At 44.6% G+C, this 25,382-nt stretch overlaps 1 pseudogene; it reads left to right on the plus strand.

Moving 5' to 3' along the window:
- The first annotated feature begins 24,273 nt into the window (after positions 1 to 24,273).
- LOC126189880 (5S ribosomal RNA) lies at positions 24,274 to 24,391 on the plus strand (annotated as a pseudogene).
- Positions 24,392 to 25,382: the final 991 nt, after the last annotated feature.

Raw genomic sequence — 25,382 nt, forward strand, 5'->3', positions numbered from 1 at the left:
GACAACAGTGAAGTACAGAGGAGGTGGTGTTACGATATGTGTGGTGTTTTTCGTGGTTAGGATGTGGTCCCCTAACTGAACATAAGAAACCGTTGAAACGGGGAAGGAAATTAGTAGGTTTTAGAGAATTGTGTACTACATGGACCTGCAGTATGGGAACAGTTCGATGAGACTTCAAATGGTTCAAATGACTATAAGCACTATGGGACTTAACATCTGAGGTCATCAGTCCCCTAGACTTAGAACTACTTAATCCTAACCAACCTAAGGACATCACATGCATCCATGCCCGAGGCAGGATTCGAACCTGCGACCCCAGCAGCAGCGCGGCTCCGTACTGAAGTTCCTAGAGCCGCTGAGGTCATCAGCGGCCGGATGGTGAGACTAATTACATCAGCATGACAACGCACACTGTTATAAAGCTGCATCTTTGAGGCAATAACATTCGTGAAGCAGGCTGGTCTACCCAATCCTGAACCCAATAGAACACCATTGGATCAAGATAGGATTGCAGCGTCCAACAACACCCCGTTCTTTGATTGCGGATGTTGAGGAAGAATGAGATTCATTCCTCCACAGATATTCAGACGTCTCGTCCAGAGTGTCCACAGCAGAGTTCAATTCGTCATGAGGGCGAAGGACCGACATATTAACGTCCACTGATACGTTGTCATGATATTTTTGGCCAGGTAATATACGTCTACTAATCGCGCAACCCAAGAAGGCACTTTATGCGGTGGCTGGTGCGAGTAGCAGAAATGACTCAAGTAGCAAGACAGTGAACAACTTTGGACCGACATTCATTTGTTTCATGTCATTACCAGCGTTAGTGCAGAATACGACGCTGTGTACATAATCACTGTTGTTACTATGCTCTGTTATCATCGCTATGCATTTTGTTTCGGGCATCGTAAAACTGGACGTAACACGTATACGTTCGTATACAAAAGTTTAAATTCAGTCCAGTCGGATAGCGGAGACAGGCCAGGTCTGCAGAAATCGAAAGCTGTTAGTTCGATTTGTATCGATTCAGTTCGGCTCCATTAACCACTGCGCCGAGTGTATTCAGACTGTGGGCAAATAATACAGAGAAATATTTCCCTAAATAGCGGTAGCTGTGTTGCCATACATTCTGCACTTATCGTCAGCGAAATGCAGGAGCGGACCTTCGATAAAGTGATGAAAAACAGCAGGCTGGAACAGTACTGGCACGCACGTTTCACAAGGACAAGGTGTGGACCGCGGACTTTTTGCTTTATCCGCACCGCAGTAACAAAAGTATCAAAAACCAAAGAGTTTTAATCACTTTGGCGTAATTGCACATTTCAGTTAAAGTGATGAATAAGAGACGAATGCGTTAAAAGACAACTACAGTAGACCAATCTGATGATGCCTCAAACAAGGCGAAACGCGTTGTTCCTAAAATATTAAATAATAAAGTCTGTTTTGCAGCCAACGCTGTTTATCTCTTCAAAATGTTTACCTCTGGTTGCTGTACAATATCGGAAAAAGTTTAACGCACAGCAACTTCTGTTTTGGGAAATATGATTCCGTCAGTAACTTTCATGACTCTGCAAGCGCTGCCGTTTCAAACAAATGTTTAAATCTTTGCGACCCTTTTGAACCTGCTGGTTATAACTGTCCTTTACACAGTAATGTTGTTCAGCGACTTGTGCCCCTGTAGTCTTTAATATATTATTATTGGCCTTCAGTGTACTACGTAAAGTCCGCTTATTCTAAAATAGGTATCGACTAGCCATTATCATTAGAATGTGTGTTTGTTTGCTTACACGCCCACACATACACGTACACTCTCTCTCTCTCTCTCTCTCTCTCTCTCTCTCTCTCTCTCACACACACACACACACACACACACACACACACACACACACACACACATTCAAGTGCACGCGCCTGTACACACACACAAACAAATAAACAAACACGATATTGCAGTGCCTGTGTTATTCTTATTACGATGCAAAGTTCCTTTGAACATGTGGCTACGAAGGCTTTCCCGGCGTAATAATTGATAATATTCTTCTCGGGTATGCAGCCGGATCATAACGTCTTCATGACACAATATTTCCGCGGTCCAACTGGCCGCCATCTTCAGGTGAGGGTGCTGGTGCACGATCTCGCCGGGCGAGATCGTGCACCAGCACCCTCACCTGAAGATGGCGACCAGTTGGACCGCGGAAATATTGTGTCATGAAGACGTTATGATCCGGCTGCATACCCGAGAAGAATATTATCTATTCCTTTGAACATGCATACAAGTCCAAAGTATTTTGCGTCGTAATCAGAATATACAAGCACTGCAATATCGTATTAATCCGCCGATACCGGGCAAGCGACTTTCAAGTAAAACGTCTACTGGAGTATACATAATGGATGTACGCGTACAGGTCGTAAACGCATGGGTGACGACATATGGAAGTTTGGATCTGGTCGTGAGTAGTACGCGGATAGCCAAATGATAAGGTGACCGCTCGCGATGTGCGGGAAATCCAGGTTCGAGCCTCGATACGCCACAAAGTTCTACTGCCGTCATTCCATCCTACAGCTGGTGGCTGTCCATATTTGTAATTGCGAATACAATGAATGCCCACACAAACACGTCGCAGAACATACCAATGCAGTATGATCAATTCACTTCTGTACAGTCCACTGTCTGATATGTTGGTCTTAGACCCGGATATCTGCAGCAACAGTAAAGCAGTACACCCCTGCGAAATGTGGAATTGGCCTACAGACGTCACTAGAGGCAGACCCGCCAGTAAAATGGAGGTGGGGAGTATTGTGTTGTCAGTAGAGAGTAAATGGTAACTGCAGAAAGTCTCGATCAGGAGAGCTCAGTGACTTTGAACGTGGACAAGTTATTGGATGTCACCTGAATAGCAAATCTAGCTCCGACGTTTCAACCCTTCTAAAGCTACAAACAGTCCTGCCGGAGCAACATCCGCAACTAAGGGCGCGTCCTGTACTGGTCCATCGCGGCACTCTGGATCGTAGCACGAATTAATAACACCTGAAGATGGGCGTATAAGAGCCCGAAACCAGTCATGTTCTAAATAAAAGAACCTTAAAAGTAAAGCGGTATTTTCAACCTCTGCCTAAGTAGACTGTTGATAATGTGATTGTGAAGTGGGAACTCGATGGAACAACCACGGCTGAACCGAAAGCAAGTAGTCCTCATGTACTGAGGACAGGGATCGTCGAGCATTGCGGAGGGTGGAAATAAAGAAATATGATAAAATCAGCGAAATGAAACTTTCCCGAGCACCAGTATTCTAGCTATGACAATGGCTGTGCATACGGTGTTGAAAAGAGTAGGAACTATGGTCGAGCTGTTTCTTGTAAGTTGGTTGATTGACTGATTTGGGAGAATGGACCAAAGAGCGAGTTATCGGTTCCATCGGATTAGGGAAGGAAGTCGGCCGTACCCTTTCGAGGAACCATCCCTACATTTGCCTTCAGCGATTTTTGGGAAATCACGGAAGACCTACACCTGGTTGACCGAAGGCGGGTCTGAACCGCCGACCTCCCGTATGCGAGTCGAGTGTGCTAACCACTGCGCCACCTCGCTCGGTCCCCCATACTCACATGTCTGTAGTCAATGCTAAGCGACGTCTGAGGTGATGTAGAGAGCACCGCCACTATAGAGGCTGACTGAAACGAGTGACTTGGTGTGATGAATCTCGCTGTACCCTGTGACAAGCCAATGGAAGCCTGCAACCGTGTCTGATGGCAACAGTGAATACGGAGGAGGTTGTGTAATGGTATTGGGATGCTTCTTCTCGTTAGGGTGTCGTGCCCACATTGCGCTTAAGGAAACGCTAGATGCTGAAGGAAATGAACGCTTTTACAGCACTGTGTAGTGCGTACAGTACTCGAACAATTCGGAGAACATGATACTTTGTATCGGACAGACCATGCACCCTGTCATAAAGCAACATCTTTGAGGCAATTATTTTTTATATGAACTACACTGATGTGACGAAAGTCATGGGATACTGACACGCATATACAAAGAAGGCGATAGTATCGCGTACACGAAGTATAAAAGGGCAGTACTTTAGCAGAGCTGTCATTTGTACTTACGTGATCCACGTGGGGTTTCCGTTTGTGATTATGCTCGCACGATGGGAATTAATAGACTTTGAACGCGGGATGGTAGTTGTAACTACGCGCATTGGACATTCCATTTTGTAAATCGTTACGGAATTAAATTTCCGGCAGCCACAGTGTCAAGCGTGTGCCACAATATCAAATTTCAGGCGTTACCTCTCACCGCGGACATTAGTGGCAGACGGCCTTCACTTAACGACCGAGAGACAGCCAAGAGTCAAGCAACACTATCCGCAGAAAGCAATGTGGGACGTACGACGAACGTGTTTGTCAGGACAGTTCAATGAAATTTGGCGTTAATGGGCTATGGCAGCTGACGACCGACGCGAGTGCATTTGCCAACAGCACGACTTCGCCTGCAGGGCCTCGCCTGGGCTCGTGGCCATATCCTATGGACCCTAGATGACTGCAAAACAGTGGCCTCGTCACATTAGTTCCAATTCCAGTGGGTAAGAGTTGATGATAGGGTTCGAGTGTGGCGTAGAAAGTCCCTCCCCCCTCCCCCCTCCCTCCTCCCCAGTCCCCAAAGCCATACACCCAAGTTGTTCAAAAATGGTTCCAATGGCTCTGAGCACTATGGGACTTAACTTTTAAGGTCATCAGTCCCCTAGAACTTAGAAGTACTTAAACCTAACTAACCTAAGAACATCACACACATCCATGCCCGAGGCAGGATTCGAACCTGCGACCGTAGCGGTCGCGCGGTTCCAGACTGTAGCGCCTAGAACCGCTCGGCCACTAGGACCGGCACCCAAGTTGTCAACACAGTACTGTGCAAGCAGATGGTGGCTTCATAATGGTGTGGACTGTATTTACATGGAATGCAGGGGGTCTCCTGTTCCAACTGAACCGATTATTGAATGTAAATGGTGATGTTCGTCTACTTGGAGACTATTTGCATGCTTCGTGGACTTCGTGTTCCAAACCAGGACACAATTTTTGTGAATTACAATGAGCCATCTCACCAGGCTACAATTTTTCGCGACTGGTTCGGAGAACATTATGGGCAATTCCAGGGGACGATTTGGCCTCTCATATCGCCCGGCATATGACGTATACGAAAGATCATTCTGTACACAAAACCATGCACCGGCAACACTTTCCCCATTATAGACGGCTTTAGAGGCAGCATGGCTGGATATTTCCGCAGGAGACTTCCAACGATTTGTGGAGTCTATGCCAAGTCGAGTTGCTGCACGACGCCGGGAAAAAAAGACTTCAGACACGATATTAGGAAGTATCCATGGTTTCTGTCATCTCAGTGTAGCTTTCATAGTGTATCGACGTGAACGCAATGGAACAAATTTGGGATGAGGTAGAAAGTCAACATCGCCCCACTCGCCAGCGTATAGGGGGACTACAATCTCTGGTTTCGTCCCTGGAGGAAGAATAGGATCCAATCATCCACAGACACTGAACACCTCACTGAAAGACTCCACAGTCTGTTTCAAACCGTCATAAAGGCGAAGGGTGGCACAGTTCATATTAATGCCCGTTAGGAGGTGTCCGGTTGCTTTTGATCAGATAACGTACAACGTGCAGTGGCCCATAGTAATAATGTAAGAAAATCTCAGACGAGAAAAGAAATTGTGCACCTTCATATTTTCGTGGCGCAAAGACTGATCCATTAAATTTCGGGCGTGCAGCCGCATAAATTCGTCATCTTCTTCTAATATTTCGGTTGAATACCGTCCAGACATCTTCAGAATGAGCCGAGGTGCAGCCGAAATATTTGAAGAAGAAGTCGAATTTATGCGGTTGGACGCCCGAAATTTTATTGATTAGAATAGAAATTATCTAGCCAAACACATTGTGTGGGGGTGAACATTAAATAAATTAATATCGTGATCGGCTGCAATAAATTTTTGTTGATAACATGTAGTAAGACCTTCGAGAGATTTACCAGGAGTTGGAATTGAGGACAAGGACAATCAGGGCAGGGAGGGATGGGGAAGGCGGGCGCTGTGTTCGAGGTTGTGAGAGACACGCCAACAGAGACCTGTAGCCCCTAAGGACTGCGCGTGCACGCACGGGACAGCGGGAGGGAGTGTGGGATGAGAGGGTGGGGGGGAAGAGGAGGGTAGCAATCGATAGTGCGAGGGCGGCGCGGCTCTTCGCCTCGCGCTGAGCTGAGGACCGGCCCTATACAGGCTCGGCCAAGCTGAGCTCGCACCTGGCAGCGCGGCAGGCACTGGTGTACACGGTCGATCGCTCCACAGTCTACACTCGACACGCCCGACCGCGAATGCCGCTTCCAGCACCTGCGACCGGCCGCCACCAGGCTGTTGCTAAGCCGCACAGCGGCGTGAGTATAGGCGTCCCCAAGGGACCGGGAGCGGGTAGGAGGGGGTCAAGAGGGAGCTTGCCTTCTCCTGAAATCTGGGCCTGTATCTTCGACCATAGATACTAGTAGACTGGCTTTGCTGTGCAGAAGCTATAGGGCTGGTGTGGCTCCATCATAAACCACGTGACTGTTGGCAAAACGTGGCGGGATTTCAAACCAGCGGTCTGCCATCCTATGTTTGTATAGTATTTTTTTACCCACATTTCTCAGTTGACTGCCAAACGCTTCCAACAAAAATTACTTTTTTATTTGCGAAAAATTATGTCAGAACTACATTTGACCTGGATTTGTTCACAGTACCATTTATAAAATCTAACAAATACATCGAACGCCCCTCTGGTGGGCAGTGGAGCGAAATTACTATAAATTATCAATTAAAGTAAAATGTCGTTAGAATTCTTTTAAACAGTAAGAGTGGGCTCGTGTCAAAACTTTAAACCGCGTTTTGTGCTCTAGTCACTTATAAAAGAAAATGGGATATGGGAATTATTTCAACTATAGGTGCCAAAATTAGGAGCAGGTCCATTTTAGAGTATCAATTTTAGGTGCACTTCAAAGGTTCAGTTTCTACTATTTTTACAAAAGTTTAAACTATCAGTTTAAAAAAATGATATTTTAGATGAAAGGTGAGACTTTGAAGTTTCAGAAAATAATTTTGGAGCCTACATTTATTTAATAGTATTAGAAGGTAGAAAAAAATTCTCTTCATGTGTCGACTATAGGTGCTCTTACCTTCTTATAATTTCACTTGTATATACAAAAAGGCGCGTAGGTGCAGATGGCTTAAAGTTTTTCCGTTTCAGGGCCTGTATCCAAAGCTGCCTTCGGTTTTTATCCTTAGGGAACCTATTAGTAGGAACGAGAAACAGCTATACTTACTTCTGTAACCGAATTATCACAGATACTTTCCAAAATGTAATATGAGTCTGACTTTACAGGCATCACTTTCAACACTTTAATTTACGTGATACTCTATTTCAAGTGTAAAAAAAATATGAAAGTCACGTCAGCAGATTTCAATAAACGCATCTGCACTGTCATAGGAACACTTACACGTGAAATGTAATGCCATTTCCCCCGACAAAACACTGAGTACAGCCATAAGCGCAACACGAAACAACCATGTTTTGCCAACATTCACGTGACTTTAGCCCAGAGATGTTGGAGCCACGAAAATGACGTCAGGGCCAGTCTATTATATTTATGGTCGGAGGGGTGTATACCTTTTTATTCTCGTTGGTAAGCTGCGTCCACGCAACCCTTGTATGGCCAACTGCGCAGCTGCTTGACTGAGTAATATGTGACGGTACGTCACATAAATGGACATTTGGAGAAAGGGAAAGGAAGTTTTTGTTATGAGACGTGTGAAATGTAAATTATTTCAAGACTGTGCACGTGTGCGCGATGTATAACAAATAGTAAAGAACTTAAGTTATTATCATCAAAACACAAACATCGATGTAATTAACAAAACAGTTTTTTTGGTATAATCTTTGTGTAACATAGGACATGAAGATCAGAGACAATGCTTTGATTGAACTATCTCTCCTGTTTTGTTTCGTCTAGCGGTAGGCCGCCATTGTAGTGCTGTCTGATAATTAACGTATCTGTATTTTTGAAAAATACAATAGAAATTATTAGAAAGTGTGTATGATTGACTTAGTTGTCATCTCTCATGATCGCAACCATTAATTATAATTAACAATGTTTTTTACAGGACTTCGTAATGCAGGGAGCTCATCTCCCATAGCAAGATTTAGTTGGCCATTACGCTGACTGTATTATATAATTAAAATTTCAAGCCATAATATTAAATGTAAATGCGAGAGACTTCTCAATTCTGATCTTTCATTAATTCCTAAGTTAAATTTAATTTCTGTTACCAAAATTCACAGCACTGAATGAGTTCAGTATGTTTCATTTTGACCGCCTAACGGCAGACGAGATTCTCTCCAGTTTTGCATTGCAAATCATGAACAAGATATATTGAAAAGCATTACATTCCGCAATATCTCAGTTAATCTTTGTGTAATTTGGTACATAAATAACCAGTAGTCACTGAGACCCATATTAATAATTACAGTTTGCATAAGAATACGCATATTTTCTTTTCTAAATAGCAGCGCTCACGCAAACTATTTAAACGCAAACTGTTTAAAAAATATTATATCGTAAGTACTTCGGGGCAGCCGATGTCCGTACAAATGTTATCGCGGTATAAGTTAATTAAAAGTCTCATGCTAGCCCACAATATTTAAAGCCACCCCAACCAAAAACATAAAATATATAATTATAAAAATAAAAAATATACACTTATACCGTGATAAATAGTGGCTCCGGTCACGAATGCTGACAACGGCCGGGAGAGCGAGGTGCTGACCATATTCCCCTACAAACTCACATCCAGTGATGCCTATCGACTGAGGATGAGACGGTGGTCGGTCGGCACAACTGTGCCTTCTGAGGTCTGTTCGTACAGAGTTTGAAACTTTTTTATTTACTGCAAAATTTTCACGAGTTTTTAGAAATGTTTGTCTGTCACCTCACTGAACTGGAGATTTAACATTTGTGTTCGGACTCTTTCGCCGTGGCAAGCTTCAATAACAACTTCTCGTTATGTAAATTAAAGGAGGAGAGGGTCAAAGGGAAAGGAAAGGAACTACTGACGTCACGTGCATCAGGGCATTATGTGGAATCAGTGGGTTGCTGTGAGGTTTCGAACGCAAGGCACATTATTTGGTTTAACTAAGGCGTTTGATTCTGTTGATCACAAAATATTGCTCCAGAAGTTGGACCATTACGGAATACGGGGAGCAGCTCATAATTGGTTTACCTCTTACTTTAGCAACAGACAGCAAAAGGTCATTCGTAAAATGAAGAACAAACCGTCTTCAGTCACAAATTGCGTTTATTTACTGAACTATGCATTTCGAGCCATGGAGGCTCATCTTCAGGTGCTTTTTATTGATTTTACATCAGATTTTTTAGTTGTTTGCCTGTTGATATTACATTTTTGTGTTACAACATGGTATATTGTAGATATAATTTTAACAGCGTTAATAACATGAAACTAACTTACAGTTTAACATTGTATGATGTCTGCTTCTGTTGTGCAGTACATTGTAATTTATATATTTCACTGTGTTGTGTTATTGGTTTGTTTGTGTTCACTGTGTGAGGTAAGTGGTCTCCAAGTTTGCTGTTTGTGTAGAAAGATATTTTAATATTTATATTTTTTAATAAGTTAGCTATTTTTTGTGATACTGTGCCTAAGTATGGAATGCTCCTCACAAGCATTCCATACTTAGGCACAGTATCACAGAAAATAGTCTCATAGTGCTCAGAGCCATCTGAACTATTTTTGTAATTTCATGTACTAACACGTTCCATGACCTTGGAGACTTGCTCCTCAATTTGGTCCTACAGAACTTGACGTGTAAATAAAAAATAAATAAAACTGTCTCGGTACGGCCCTCGGCCGATCCATCTAGCACCATCTATATGCATTCCCAATTCATGTCCTCCATGCTTGCTACTTTGAGATTCCTGCAAAAAGCCGTACGTAGTTGTGCATCCGCATTGAAGGTGGTGGATTCATTGCCCGTCGAGGTGAATGTATGTTGCGGATTCCGCGTGGTATCTGTTCTTACCGACATGTCTGACACCACGCATTCGTTGACATTTGTCGGTCTCGTGTTTTGTGCCAGTGAGCGTGTGTATTGTCGTTTGGTTTGTCCCCCGTGAAAGTGGTAACATGTACATAGGTCAAACTATTCTCATTGTTGCCTAGCGTTGTGCAGAACATTCACGACGTGTCAAAGTGAACTTGAGAAGCCTGTTCAGGCTGAACATTGCCTAGAGAAGGGCATAAAATACAGTTAAAAAAAAGAAAACGATATTCTTTATGCAAACACCACAGCATCACCAAGAGGGAACAAAACTTTTACCAAGGGATGGACCTGATAAGCCATACTGGTGACGTAATGCTCGGCAGTAATGCGACCGTGCAGAATAGCCATGGGACCCGTGGAATAACACGGCTGTGCCTTGCGGTCGTTTATTACGCGAATTTTAAAAATTTCACCACCTAGCATGTGCGGCGCTGTCTGTCATCTGTCACTGTGACGCTCCCCGGCGAGGTCTCTCGTGCGTTGGCCGGGGGGAGAGCGTGCTTCTCTCCTGGGACGTGCTATAGGGCCGAACTAGTGAGAAGTATGGGCCGCCTCGTACGGTTGCGGTGAAGCTTTCCTCATTGTATCGCCGATGCACGTTTTAGTGTACGTTAGGTGTTGATGTGACAGGGCTTCCATCGTGGCGTTATGGGCAGTACACTAGTGTTCGTTCAGCATTCTTGTAAGAATGTTGTTCAGAATTCTTGTAAGAATGTTGGCCAGGTCGCCGAAGTTAAGCGCTGTCGGACTGGGTTACATCCACATGGTTACTCTGCAGTTCACACTTAAGTGCCTGGCAGAATGTTCATCGAACCATTTTCATACTACTTCCCTACCATCCCACACTCAAATGGAGCGTGGGGAAAAAAGAAAATCTAAATCTTTCCGTTCGAGCACGGAGTACTCTTATTTTATCATCATGATCATTTCTCCCTGCGTAGGTAGGTGTCAACAAAATATTTTCGCATTCGGAAGAGAAAGTTGGTGATTGAAATTTCGTAAATAGATCTCGCCGCAAAGAAAACCGCCTTTGTTTCAGTGACTGCCAGCCCAACTCGCGTATCATATCAGTGACACTCTCAGTCGGCCGGCCGGTGTGGCCATGCGGTTAAAGGCGCTTCAGTCTGGAACTGTGTGACCGCTACGGTCGCAGGTTCGAATCCTGCCTCGGGCATGGATGTGTGTGATGTCCTTAGGTTAGTTAGGTTTAAGTAGTTCTAAGTCCTAGACGACTGATGACCTCAGAAGTTAAGTCGCATAGTGCTCAGAGCCATTTGAACCATTTTTGACACTCTCACCCCTGTTGCGCGATAACACGAAACGAGCTGCCCTTGTTTGCACTTTTTCGATGTTCTCCGTCAAACCTGCCTGGTAAGGATCCCATACCACGCAGCAATATTCCAGCAGAGGACTGACAAGTGTAATGTATGCTGTCTCTTTAGTGGGTTTGTTGCACCCAACAAAGCGCAGTCTTCGCTTTCTCCACAATATTATCTGTATGGTCTTTCCAATTTAAGTTGCTCGTAATTGTAATTCATAGGTATTTAGTCGGATTGACAGCCCTCAGATTTGTGCGATTTATCATATACCCAAAATTTATCGGATTTCTTTTAGTACCCATGTGGATTACCTCTCACTTTTTTTGTTTAGTGCCAATTGCCACTTTTCGCACCATACAGGAAATCTCTCTAGATCATTTTGTAATTGGAATTGATCGTCTTATGATTTTACTAGACGGTAAATTACTGCGTCATCTGCAAACAATATACGGGGGCTAATCAGATTATCACCTAGATCATTTACGTAAATCAGGAACAGCAGAGGGCCTATGACACTACCGTGCGTAACGCCAGATATCACCTCTGTTCTACTCAATGGTTCATCCTCTATCACTACGAACTGTGACCTCTCTGAGAGGAAATCACGAAACCAGTCACACAACTGATACGATATTCCATATGCAAGCAATTTGTTTAATATTCGCTTGTGAGGAACCGTATCAAAAGCCTTCTGGAAATCTAGGAGTATGGAATCGATCTGAGATCCCTTGTCGACAGCACTCATTACTTCATGGGAATAAAGAGCTAGCTGTGTTGCACAAGAACTATATTTTCTGAATCCGTGTTGGTTATGTATCAATAAGTAATTTTCTTGAAGGTTATTCATAATGTTAGGGTACAGTAATTGCTCCTAAATCCTCCTGCAAATTGAGATCAGTGATATGGATTCTGTAATTCGATAAGCCCTTGTATGGGTGACCGTGCAGTCTGCCTAGCGCTGTTGGCAAGCGATGTGCACTCAGCCTTTGTGAGGACAATTGAGGAGCTACTTGACTGGGAAGTAGCGGTTCCGGTCCCGAAACTGACAACGGCAGGGAGTGCAGTATGCTGACCACATGCCCCTCCGAATCCGAATCCAGTGACGCCCCTGGGCTGCGAGGTGGCCTTCCAAGGCCTGTTCGGACGGAGTTTAGTTTTTTAGCTGATTTATTTTAACTACACTGCCGGAAAAAATTAGTACGCCTATAAGGACGACATCGACTTTGATCCGATGACGGCATATGCCACCCGGGTGATAGTAGATGTGCTGATAATGGTTTCAACGTCGCCTGCCAACAGATAGCGTAGTGGCATAGCTACCGGAGCGCCTTCTGTGCCTATTCTTTAATAGGGAATGCTCGCAGCCAGAAGGTTCAGGTTGGTGCAGAACTGTGAAGCAAGGAGGTAGCCATGCCATGGAGACGGGGTCGTGCTTTCTACGACCAACTGAATGAGTTCAAAAGGGGTCAACTTGTGGCCTTCCGAATAGCGGGCTGGACCTTTCGGAGATTTGCCGCGCTGGCTGAGAGTGCTGTGTCAGTTTGCAACCATGCTGGCGTCAGCTGCCTCGTGAACATTCTCACCCCTGTAGGTGAGGTTATGGGTGTCCAAGCAGCACAGATGGCTGATAGTACATTTACCACAGCAAGAGGGGTTATCAGTCCAGACATGTCATGACGAACTGTTGCGAACCGTTCACTAATAGCGGGACTACGGGTACGCACACCTCTAGTCCGTCTTCCACCCACGCCACAACATCGACGTGCACGGCTCGACTGGTTCTGTCAGAGGATCACCTGGAAGATGAAATGGATCGACTGGTTCTGTCAGAGGATCACTTGGAAGATGAAATGGATCGACTGTGTCTGTCAGAGGATCACTTGAAAGATGAAATTTATCGACTGGTTCTGTCAGAGGATCACTTGGAAGATGAAATGGATCGACTGGTTTTGACAGAGGATCACTTGGAAGATGAAATGGATCGACTGGTTTTGACAGAGGATCACTTGGAAGATGAAATGGATCGACTGGTTCTGTCAGAGGATCACTTGGAAGATGAAATGGATCGACTGGTTCTGTCAGAGGATCACTTGGAAGATGAAATGGAACGACTGGTTCTGTCAGAGGATCACTTGGAAGATGAAATGGAACGACTGGTTCTGTCAGAGGATCACTTGGAAGATGAAATGGAACGACTGGTTCTGTCAGAGGATCACTTGGAAGATGAAATGGCACGACGTGGTCTTCAGCGATGGAAGCTGATTCTGCCTGCATGAAAGTGATGGTCGTTCGCGTGTACGACGTAGACATGCTGAGCGCTGTCTCGCAGAGAACATTCGGCGAAGACACACTAGCCCCAGCCCAGGCCTTATCGTCAGGGGTGTAATAAGCTGGAAATCTCGATCACCTTAACCAGCGCGCGGTATGTAAAGAATGTTGTTAGACCCGTTCTTTTGGCGTTCATGCAACAAGGATGTGATGTGATGTTCAAGCAGGATAACGCTCACTTATACACTGCCCGTGAAACTCAATGTGCTCTCCAAGGCGTGCAGCAACTTCCTTGTCCACCACGATCTCCGGATTTGTCTCCAATGGAGCACATGTGGGACATGATGGGACGAGAATTGTGCCGTTCGTTAAACAACTCTTACAGAACTACGGGAACATTTCGTGCAGTCGTGGTATAACGTATCCCTGGACAGTATTCGCCTTCTGTACGATTGAGTGGATGCTGGAGTTAGCGCATGCAGTGCTGTGCGTGGAGGCTACTCCCTATGGGTGTTTCAGCATGAGTCGATATCTGGTACCTCAGAACCGTTTGCACTACTGATCTGAAAATGTAATCACTTTATGTAGTCCATATGCACTAATGCAACTTCTTGAGTAAATTTCAAACCTCTAAAGCGCACTAATTTTTTTCGAGGCAGTGTATTTTGCTCAGGTTTTCAGTCGTGGTTTGTTTTGCGGCGACCGGCAAGCTGACGTCTCCGTGATTTAGCGATCAGTGTAGTGTGACATTGTGTTCTTAATCAACCGTGGATCACACGATCTCATCTCCATTGGTTCTTTTGTAAGTGGTTTAGCAAACGGCGCGTGGTTAGTGATTACGAATGATTGTCGTGTTTGTCTTGCGTATGAGGACGAGGACGGACAGCCATTAAAGGTTGTCGGTCTCATGTTTTGCACCAGTGAGCGTACGTGCTGCCGGCGGGTTTCGGCACCACGAGTAGTGAAATCGGTTTGCTCGGTTTCCAACGTGATGTACCATTCCTAATGGGATATTTACGTTTATCAATTGTTCGAAATGTCCGAGCTTCAGTCAGTGAAGGTTTTATCCCGATGCTTGTTATCTGTTCATTGATATATGGCTTGCGAAGTCAGACTGAAATCTTGTATTCGGCTTTTGTAATAGTGATTGCATCATTTGTGTAGTGAGTTCTGTCATGTGCAACGAAATCTGCACAAACTTAGGTTCAAAATGGTTCAAATGGCTCTGAGCACTATGGGACTCAACTGCTGTGGTCATAAGTCCCGTAGAACTTAGAACTACTTAAACCTAACTAACCTAAGGACATCACACACATCCATGCCCGAGGCAGGATTAGAACCTGCGACCGTAGCGGTCGTGCGGTTCCAGACTGTAGCGCCTTTAACCGCTCGGCCACCCGGCCGGCCACAAACAAACTTAGGTGCTATGTGATATGCCTCTGGTAGTGGAAGTGTTTTTGCACTGTTTTCTCGGCTGTCACTTTGCTGGGATTTTCGCTTATGAAATGGGGACGTACTCGCTAGCTTCGGTTGTTCCATCAGCACAAGGACAGGGGTTTTTTCCCTGCAGCAGGCACCGACAAGCCGCGGTCACAGTGTAGTTTTTGAAAGGCATGTGTGTTCTTGGTCTATTACGTGTTCGGCAATCGGTTATAGCTCCACTGGAAATGGATCCTCCGTGACGTGCGACCCGTGATTAGGTATTCATGTGCCGTTTGGTTTTTGTCAATCCGACTAAGATCTGTGGCTTATAGTTTGTCTGCCAGTTGTCTTGTATCAGGTGTTGTGTTGAGATCTCCTAGCTTCTGATTGAAATATGATTATTCCAAATCTCAGTGATATATGGGTAATGACGAGGAAATAAGTTTAGCATGTCATATTGGAAGACAACCCGGAAGCCACGCGTGTATGTCTGTGTCAAATGTGGAGCGACAGAATAAAGACTGGAGACACCACTGTCTGTTGGATGGTTACTCTGTTATATTGTCCGACGACTTGCGGTTTGCGACAGTCGTATTTCAAAGAGTATTAAGTGAACCGTGTTGGCTCGTTCTTTGTTTTTACACCCTTGGCCTACTGGCACGATCATTCTCTGCCTAGTCACCGGATGGCACTTCGTTCGTCTGCCAGGGGTGTCTTTGGTTGTGGCAACATTTTGATCACATCGGCAGTCGGTCGGTCAGTCAGGGGCGAGAGAGAGAGAGAGAGAGAGAGAGAGAGAGAGAGAGAGAGATATGAGGTACATGTGACGTACGGTGGGAGAGGGAGAGGGAGAGAGAGAGAGAGAGAGAGAGAGAGAGAGAGAGAGATGAGGTACATGTGACGTACGGTGGGCTGTTCATGGAGCTTACGGGGGCACGGTTGTCTCAGCCGCCGGTTGTCGCTAGAGTTGAGTTGGTACTTGAACCTAATGTCAAAGCAGGCGGTTTACCATGGATTAAGAAGGCATAGTTGTTGATGTGGGTGTTGGACTGTTGTTAATTATCTTGTCCCGTCTGTTCTGCCCTTTGGGGATAAGGTACTCGTTACTTGATTGACGCATGTTGTAATGCCAGAAATTTATATCCTCCTATTTCCATTTATTGCACTGCAATTTTTTTTCCTTATTTTGTTACCTGAAGATATAACATTTGTGTCTTTGTATATTGTAATTGTTTTACTATTTGTATATATATGCATTTATGTCGATGTATAATTGGTTTGTTTTGTGAATATTATTTGTATTTATTCGCTGGGTCTGGCCTAGGGAAAACTAAGCTATCGAACGAATGCATCGATAGGTCGTGTGGAGAACCAAAGTGTTTAGGATCTTTGGTAGTGTTAACGCGGTCGCGTGGAGCGCGGGCAGAGGGGGAGTCTGGCTGGGGTGGTGCAGTGGAGCAGGTGTGTTGTGTGACGCTCCCGCGAGTTGCCGCGCTTTCGGGGTTGGGCAGCATGTAATTGCGCTCGACTTGCTATGATAGTTTCTGACACGGTGTCGCGGACGGGAAGCATTAGCTGGCGCACATCAAGAGCCCGTTTCGCCTGGTGATCGTGTCGAGAAGAAGGCGCGCCAACATCCAGCTTCTGCAACAGCGACGGCCGACAATGAGTGACTGTCGCCACCTCCTCGATCGACGGCTTCAAACCTTCAATCAACCAACAAGGAAGACTGGAAGCACGTAAATTTTTGGTACTGTATGGCAGACCTCAGCTTTTCAAACTGTTCCATTTTCATAACTAAATTACAGCAACGTAGCATGAACCTTTGTTGCTCATTGTCCCAATTGCATTACCAAGCAGGATCCCTTCCTTTTCCGGAATGAACCCGAGTGTCGTTGAAATTCGAACGCCAGCATCATTCGATTTCACTGCTTTAATTTCAAAGTTCAGTTAAGGTATTCATAGCTGCCTACAATATTTAGATTACACGAGCACAAATTAAGAGTGCGAGTTTTGTTACCGTATTTTAGCTTACCTGTGACTGCAGCTCAGCTTGGTACGTACTAAATTTTACTATTGATAACTGTTCAGAATCATTTAATTCAAGTTCAAAGTTAAATCTCTTATTTCTAAATTGCGTAGATTCAAGTAGCTTTTGAAATGATTGTTGAGATAGTCCAAGACTAACCGTATTTTACTGAATTTCGATGTGCTTCAGAAAGAAAGCTCACTATTAACTTCAGTCACTAAATTAGCTTTCGATTTTCCGGTTTTATTAATTCTTTTGCTAAATTAAGTCAGAGTGTAGCGAAATTTATTACTTCTGACAAACTTTCAGTTTTCACACTACATGTGTCTGCCTTCAGTTGCCACGCTTCTAGTGCTAATTATATGTGTAATAATCTTTCTTTTTCAGTTACTATAGTAATTGTCCTTAGGAATGGCGACCGTAATTTCCCCCAAATCTCAAATATCTAATTACTGCTAGTTAATTGTTAACGTAACGGCCGCACATTTACTTTCTTTATTAACTTTACCCCTTTTCAAAATTAATTTCCACCAGTTTCATTTGCATTTTTCCTTTCATTTAGATGTAACCCTTTCCTCCCTCTTTACCGACAGATTAACTTCGGTGACGATTGCTTTTCCCAAATTTCCATTAGGTACACGCGGTTTAATTTTTCACTGTCATTAAGGTCGATAAGTGAGGGGGAGGTGTTACAATGTGTTCATGTGTTGAAGTTGCTACCGTTACGCCGGATTGCCTATGTTTCTCCATCACTCTGTTTGAAGAGATGAATTTACCGTTTTGTACCTCTGTTTGAAATTATTTGAGTGCCATATTTGTGTTTTTTAATTTTTTTAATTACGACTTGTTCAGTGTCTGCTTATTTGTCAGTTGCGCCTGCGATTAATTGTCATGTGTTCTACGCCGCAGCGTGTGTTGGTCACCATCGAACCGAAATTGAGTCTCATTTTGCGTTGGAAGTTGTTGCTTCCCTGACTGATGTAGCGACTATAAAATTGCCTACGGCCGTGGTAAGCAAACGCAAGCGTCCTAGTGAATCTTGGCTCATTTGGGTAATTAAGTCCCATAAGTCTGGTGAGATTTTGCCCCTTTCAGAAAGTTAATATTTGTTGCTATAAATATAATTACCATTGAGGTTGTTTGAGTGTTAGACATCAAGATTTGCCTTTTACGTATTAACTCACTTAAATTAATATGTTTGAGAGTTTGAGTACCTTATCATTTCTTGGTTATTACATTAACTTGTTATATTTAACTGTAAGGTTAACCGGTTAATCCTTTTAGCAATTCTTCTTGTGAAGTTCTTTTTGTTACACGTCAGGCTTGGTCGGGGCGTGGGCCACGCTCACATTGAGCTTTTCGTCTTGGTCTCAGTATTTTCAAATTTTCCATGATTATTATCCATGTATTATATGTTTGCTCGTTTTCTCTCGGCCTTCCGAGCTGTTGGTAGCGTTTGGAGGCGTTGCTGCTGGGCGTTATTTGTTACCCGCCGGTTCACAGGGCGTAGCCTGTCCTTGTCGGCTGTGTACGTGCGTGGCCCGATGGCTTGCAACGGAATCCCTCGTAAGTTGATTTTTCTGATTCGTAGCAGTCGGGCGTTAATTTAACCAGCAGTTCCCGTTATTCTAAGCCATCTTATTAAGACCTGACTTGCCGTAATAGTTTTAATATTGATGTAATGCTCAATTTCTTAAATGGTATTTCATTATTTTTCCACGTCAGTACCTTGAATATGCCAAAGAACTTGCTCTGATTGAGCAAATATGTATTCAGAATTATGTGATTCAACTTTGGCCAGTGTTATAAAAAACTTATTTTAATTTATTCGTATTTAACTTATTTGTGTCCTGTTTAAATGTAAATCTGAATTGAAAAGTCTCCATTTTTAATGCGTGTTTTAAAAATGCTAAATATTAATGACGGTAAGACCGAGTAAGAGAATTCAGAAGAAATGTGTTTCTTGCCAGGCAGCTGAATTATAAGATTTATCTGTGCAATAAAATATTGTTGGACTCTTGTGAAGTAACAAATGACTTGTGATAATTGGCCTGCACCTTTCATGCCCGTTTAGTTGTCCCTTTATCCTGGGGCGTCCACTGACATTTCATTAAGTTTTACTGAAGTTGTTTTATTAATGAATTATGGTTACGTTGTTCGTTGTTGGACGAGAGTTGCCGTGCTTAATTGTATCGCCACTTTGCCTTTCTCTGTATTTGTCTTCCGTGGTCGCATTGTGATTTTAGTATCGTTTGTCTGTTGATCAGAGTGTGGCTTCACGATTTCCGTTTTGCGTTTCACTTATACACATTAATATCCATCATTTGTTTTGTTTATGTTCAAATGGCTGCCGGCCGCGGTGGCCATGCGGTTCTAGGCGCTGTAGTCCGGAACCGCGCGACTGCTACGGTCGCAGGTTCGAATCCTGCCTCTGGCATGGATGTGTGTGATGTCCTTAGGTTAGTTAGGTTTAAGTAGTTCTAAGTTCTAGGGGACTGATGACCTACGATGTTAAGTCCCATAGTGCTCAGACCCATTTGAACCATTTTTTTTAAATGGCTCTGAACACTATGGGACTTAACTGCTGTGGTCATCAGTCCCTTAGAACTTAGAACTACTTGAACCTAACTAACCTAAGGACATCACACACATCCATGCCCGATGCAGGATTCGAACCTGCGACCGTAGCGGTCGCCCGGTTCCGGAATACAGCGCCTAGAACCGCATGCCCACTCTGGCCGGCTTTGTTTATGCAATACTATGTATGACATCCTATTATATGTTTATCTGCTGTCTTGTAACTTTATTGTATAAACCAGAAGATTACGTTAATGGAACGTCGAAACTGGTTGCCTAATAAAAAAAAATGAAAATAACGGCAGTTGAGACAGTATTAATACATTGGTTCTACTGAGTATTTGTCCGTGTTGCCTATTTTACGGACTTGCCCATATTTGTTAGCTGAGCCATATAACACATAAGGACCAACGGACACGTGTTCGTTGTCGCCATGACCCACTTATCTTAGTGGTGGTTTTAATATTTCTTCTGTAAGGTCCTATACGAGAAGAGTTCATATATTGCAGTGATTAATCGTCGTATGGCGACTTTTAGTATTAGTCAGGCTAGTGCCTATTTGGTTATAATAGGGTTAGCTTCCACCCTCCCCCTCCCCCCCCCCCTTTCCCCTTAACGATTTAGTTTGAGTTATGGGTAGTGCCCATTAGCCTAATCATAAATTGTCTTAAACAGTCTACTGGCGTAGTTATAAGCGACACCTAGCTCGTTAAAATTAACTAACTGTGAGCTGCGGAGTAGTTAGAGTGGCCGTTACTATGCCTATAACGTCTGGTAACTTTGGTACTAACTGACTACATGAAAAGATGTTGTGAGGTGTGCATGTCATCTTGACCATTACAGAAGTGTTAATTCCTTCCTTTCATACATCGATATGCACATATTTGAGAGCAAAACATGTTGACCCACGGTTTTCGGTTGTATTGTTACACCGTCTCTGCCTGAGGACCATCAGAGATAGCATTATCATAAGTCGACGTGTGTTGGGAAGCAGACGTGCAACTGAATGGACAGTAAATTTTTATCTGTAATTAAGCCGCTAAATTACGAATACTGAATTCCTGGAAATGACTGAATAAGATGATGATGTGAGTTTTTATGGATTTTGAAAATTGTGCCTCGCTTGATTAGCCGACCGGTCTTAGGCGCTGCAGTTATGGACTGTGCGGCTGGTCCTGGCGGAGGTTCGAGTCCTCCCTCGGGCATGGGTGTGCGTGTTTGTCCTTCGGATAATTTAGGTTAAGTAGTGTGTAAGCTTAGGGACTGATGACCTTATCAGTTAAGTCCCATAAGATTTCACTCACATTTGAACATTTTTTTGAAAATTGTGATTCAAGGCAAAACAGCAGCTTTGCTCATGTGCGCGTAGTTAACACTGTGATGTAAAATTAATTGTTGTACCGAGATTTGGTTGAATAGTTTCTCATGGATTTCCCACAGCTATAGAAGTTAGTTCTCCTCCTCTAAAAGTACATTTTGTAAGAAAGTAGATCATTTTGTGTAAGTTAATCTTTTGTAGAAAGTAAATTTTTGAATAATCAGTCAGCATTGTTTCTAAAAGATGTCATTTTTGTATAAGGTCAGTATTATTCACGATCTTGAAAGTGAAGTTATAAAGTAATTCTTTGCTTGAAATTATTTTAGAAAAATAGTTCTGTAGAACATTAGCACCCAACTATTCCCATGCGCTAAATTCTATGCTGCTGCTGTTCGCATGGCACGTGGCAGTTCACAAGCTTTTGAATGTGATTTCTGGTTTACCAGTTCAATTTAGCTTTGCTGCGGCGCTGCCTGGTGTGCTCCACTTTCGAGAAAAAAATTTTCGTTGTACAGAGGTAAGTGCAAGAGTAGTCCAGGGCCATAGTTACACTACAGAAACACAACATCCTACAATGTTCGGCCGTGCGGTTCTAGGCGCTTCAGTCTTTAACCGCGTGACCGCTACGGTCGCAGGTTCGAATCCTGCCTCGGGCATGGATGTGTGTGATCTCCTTAGGTTAGTTAGGTTTAATCAGTCCTAAGTTCTAGGCGACTGATGACCTCAGAAGTTAAGTCGCATAGTGCTCAGAGCCATTTGAACCATTTTTTTTCCTACAATGTTAAATGTGTGTGAATTACTAAGGGACAAACTGCTGAGGTCATCGGTCACTAGACTTACACACTACTTAAACTAACTTACGCTAAAGACAACACACACACACACACACACACACACACACACACACACACACACACACACACACCTGCCCGCGGGAGGACTCGAACCTCCCACGGGAGGAGCCGCGCGGGCCGTGACAAGACGCCCTAGATCGCGCGGCTACCCCGCGTGGTCGGTTTCCCTGAATAAAGTGTAAATCTTCGATACGGTGCCTCATGAAGCACCAAATACTCCGGCTCCTTTGCTTACGGAAGCGCCCACCGTGCGAGCCGGAGCTGTTTTGCCCACGTTCGAATCCATTTAGCTCCGATATGAGCGTAATGCTCTCATAACCAGACAGAACACTGTTCTGGCCGCAGCTGGCACTTGCAACATGTTGAGGACATTGCACAGGATTTGTGCATGAGAAAGTACAATAGCGCAACCTGCCAGCTTGGCTAGCATCCGCATTTATGTTCTAGTAAGCATTTCTCGCGATGTTGTCCAACACCTGTATTTACTAATTTCAGAAATGACAGAGTGCACGAAAGTTCTGAAACAAGTTTCCAAACGCATCGATGGCGGTGAAAGAGAAACAAAACACGACGTCCGTCTTAGTCGAAGAACTAACGGGACGCCTCAGCGCATGCCCTAACTATACGTTTCAAAAACACTCAGTCCCGTGGCTTCCACTGTTGCGTTATGGCCACTGAGCCGCTTCTTCCTCAATAGTGTTTCAACTTCTATCTCTCTCTCCCCCCCCCCCCCTCCCCCCGTCCTTTCCCCTCACGCCTATTGGTTGACCACTTCTCTTGTCGCGCCAGTTACTGTAATCTTGAGCTGCACTGAAGAGTGTCCGAAATATTTTGCTACCAGCCTGAAGCTGGTATTTTTGATGAACAGCACACTATCTTTGACTAATGTCATATGTGTGTACCAACTTGGATCATCACAAACACTCCACAGAAAAGGTACTGTTTTTGTCGAAAACCCACAATCGTCTCCCATTGCGACACATGAATTTCAAATTTCGCTCCATGGTGCCTGCAACCCTCCTCCGTAATGCTGATACAGCCTGGCGTCTCGCGGCGTCGCCCTCGGGTTCCACGACGCTTCAAAACAAAAAGGTGTCGACACATACGAAGAAAAATGACCACAGCTCAGAGGTTCATGTGAGGCGTAAGGAGGGTTAATGATATCATATTGGTACCAAAGTTCACCAGAATTGTGCCCTAACACCATAGTGGACGTGTCATACCATGGGTAGGTCATCATATCCCCTCTTACTTACATCTCACCCCTTCCTTTGACGCGACACCCAACGTTGAAACCACGCTGTTTTATTATGGGTGGAAGAGGAAAACATCTCAGACACACAGCCAGTCAGAATCGACACGAAAAGGGCTCATAGGGTGGTATAAAGGGCACTAATGAAAAAATAGTTCAAATGTGTGAAATCTTATGGGATTTAACTGCTAAGGTTCAAAAATGGTTCAAATGGCTCTGAGCACTATGGGACTCAACTTCTGAGGTCATCAGTCCCCTAGAACTTAGAACTACTTAAACCTAACTAACCTAAGGACATCACACACATCCATGCCCGAGGCAGGATTCGAACCTGCAACCGTAGCGGTCACGCGGTTCCAAACTGACGCGCTTAGAACCGCACGGCCACACCGGCCGGCACTGCGAAGGTCATCAGTCCCTAAGCTTACACACTACTTAACCTAAATTATCCTAAAGACACACACACACACACACACACACACACACACACACACACACACACACACACACACACCCATGCTCGAGAGAGGACTCGAACCTCTGCCGGGATCAGCCGCACAGTCCATGACTGCAGCGCCTCAGACCGCTCGGCTAAAGCGCTAATGAAACCCCATTTCCCTTGCGGCGCTGATTCCCACAAATTTCGCGGTCAAAATAGACAGTATATAGTACAATGACAACAGGAGAACATTCTTGACAACATTTGGTACTGCTTAAACCCCCGAGACGATTCAACTCTACTTTAAGGACGTCGTCGGACTGCAACGCCACTGATCGTGATATGACCCATTTGGACAGTAATGTGACCACAGTTTTTACTCTGATATACAGAGTGGAATCACTTAGGACTGTTCAAAACCATTCGATGAAACGTGAGCGCGATGCAAAGCAGGACAGTTTCTTTATGCTCTTTCAACCCTCCTGTTTCGCGCCATCCTGCTACGTGATCGCGAAAGGATGGAACATTGAGATGTGCCCATTCAGCTGAGCGGTGACTCGCGGCTGCTCCAGCGTCTGAGGGTAGGCAACCCTTTCGACATACCGTAATTGGGAGATAGATAATTTAAATGAACTACCAAGAATCACTGGGCAACGGTCTTGCCGCAGTGGATACACCGGTTCCCGTGAGATCACCGAAGTAAAGCGCTGTCGGGCGTGGTCGGCACTTGGATGGGTGACCATCCAGGACGTCATGCGCTGTTGCCATTTTTCGGGTTGCACGCAGCCTCGTGGAGCAAATTGAGGAGCTACTGGACCGAATAGTAGCGGCTTCGGTCAAGAATACCATCATAACGACCGGGAGAGCGGTGTGCTAACCACATGTCCCTCCTATCCGCATCCTCAACTGAGGATGACACGGCGGTCGGATGGTCCTGGTAGGCCACTCGTGGCCTGAAGACGGAGTGCTTTTTTTTGTTACCAAGAATCACTACAGATCTATCAAGACATTTGTAATGAAATAACTGTCTCGTATATTATAGACCACTGTCGGTATGCGGTCCTAAAGCATCGAATGCACACAGAGCAGCGCTGCTGGCCCGCGCGCCAATACAAAGAGTGGGCAGCGCAACACCTCTAATTCAGCGAGCCCTGTCAGTGCTGACTAAACCAGCCGCCCGTCGCTGGTCGGGCGCAGTCCGGTCGCACACTTCCAGAGCATTAGCACCGAGTAATAGGGAGACGATACATAGCTTGCGTTCCGAGAATAGCAATAGTGTGTAAAAGTAAGTCTGCAGGCTTTCGTTGCCGTTGTCAGTGAAGTTAAAATCTGCATTATTAGGCCGCGTCATATTTCCTCTAAAACAATAGACATTTCGACCCCTGTGCTGGGATCTTCCTCAGGATCTTTCAGTGTCCACTACCGCTAGAACACTGACAGAGACCACGCGACACTGGTCTCTGACAGTGTTCTAGCAGTAGTGGACACCGGAAGATCCTGAGGAAGGTCCCAGCACAGGGGTCGAAATGTCTATTGTTTTAAAGGAAATATGACGCGGCCTAATAATGCAGATTTTAACTTCAGTGTGTAAAAGTATTTGCATGTAGGGGGCACAGGAAGCACATCAAGCCACCATTTAGCGAGAAGTTCTGCTTCCTTCCTTCATGGAAGTGAAGTGTTCTGGCCCGCATTTCGTGGTCGTGCGGTAGCGTTCTCGCTTCCCACGCCCGGGTTCCCGGGTTCGATTCCCGGCGGGGT

Source organism: Schistocerca cancellata, chromosome 5 (assembly GCF_023864275.1).
Source record: "Schistocerca cancellata isolate TAMUIC-IGC-003103 chromosome 5, iqSchCanc2.1, whole genome shotgun sequence".
Lineage (NCBI taxonomy): Eukaryota > Metazoa > Arthropoda > Insecta > Orthoptera > Acrididae > Schistocerca > Schistocerca cancellata.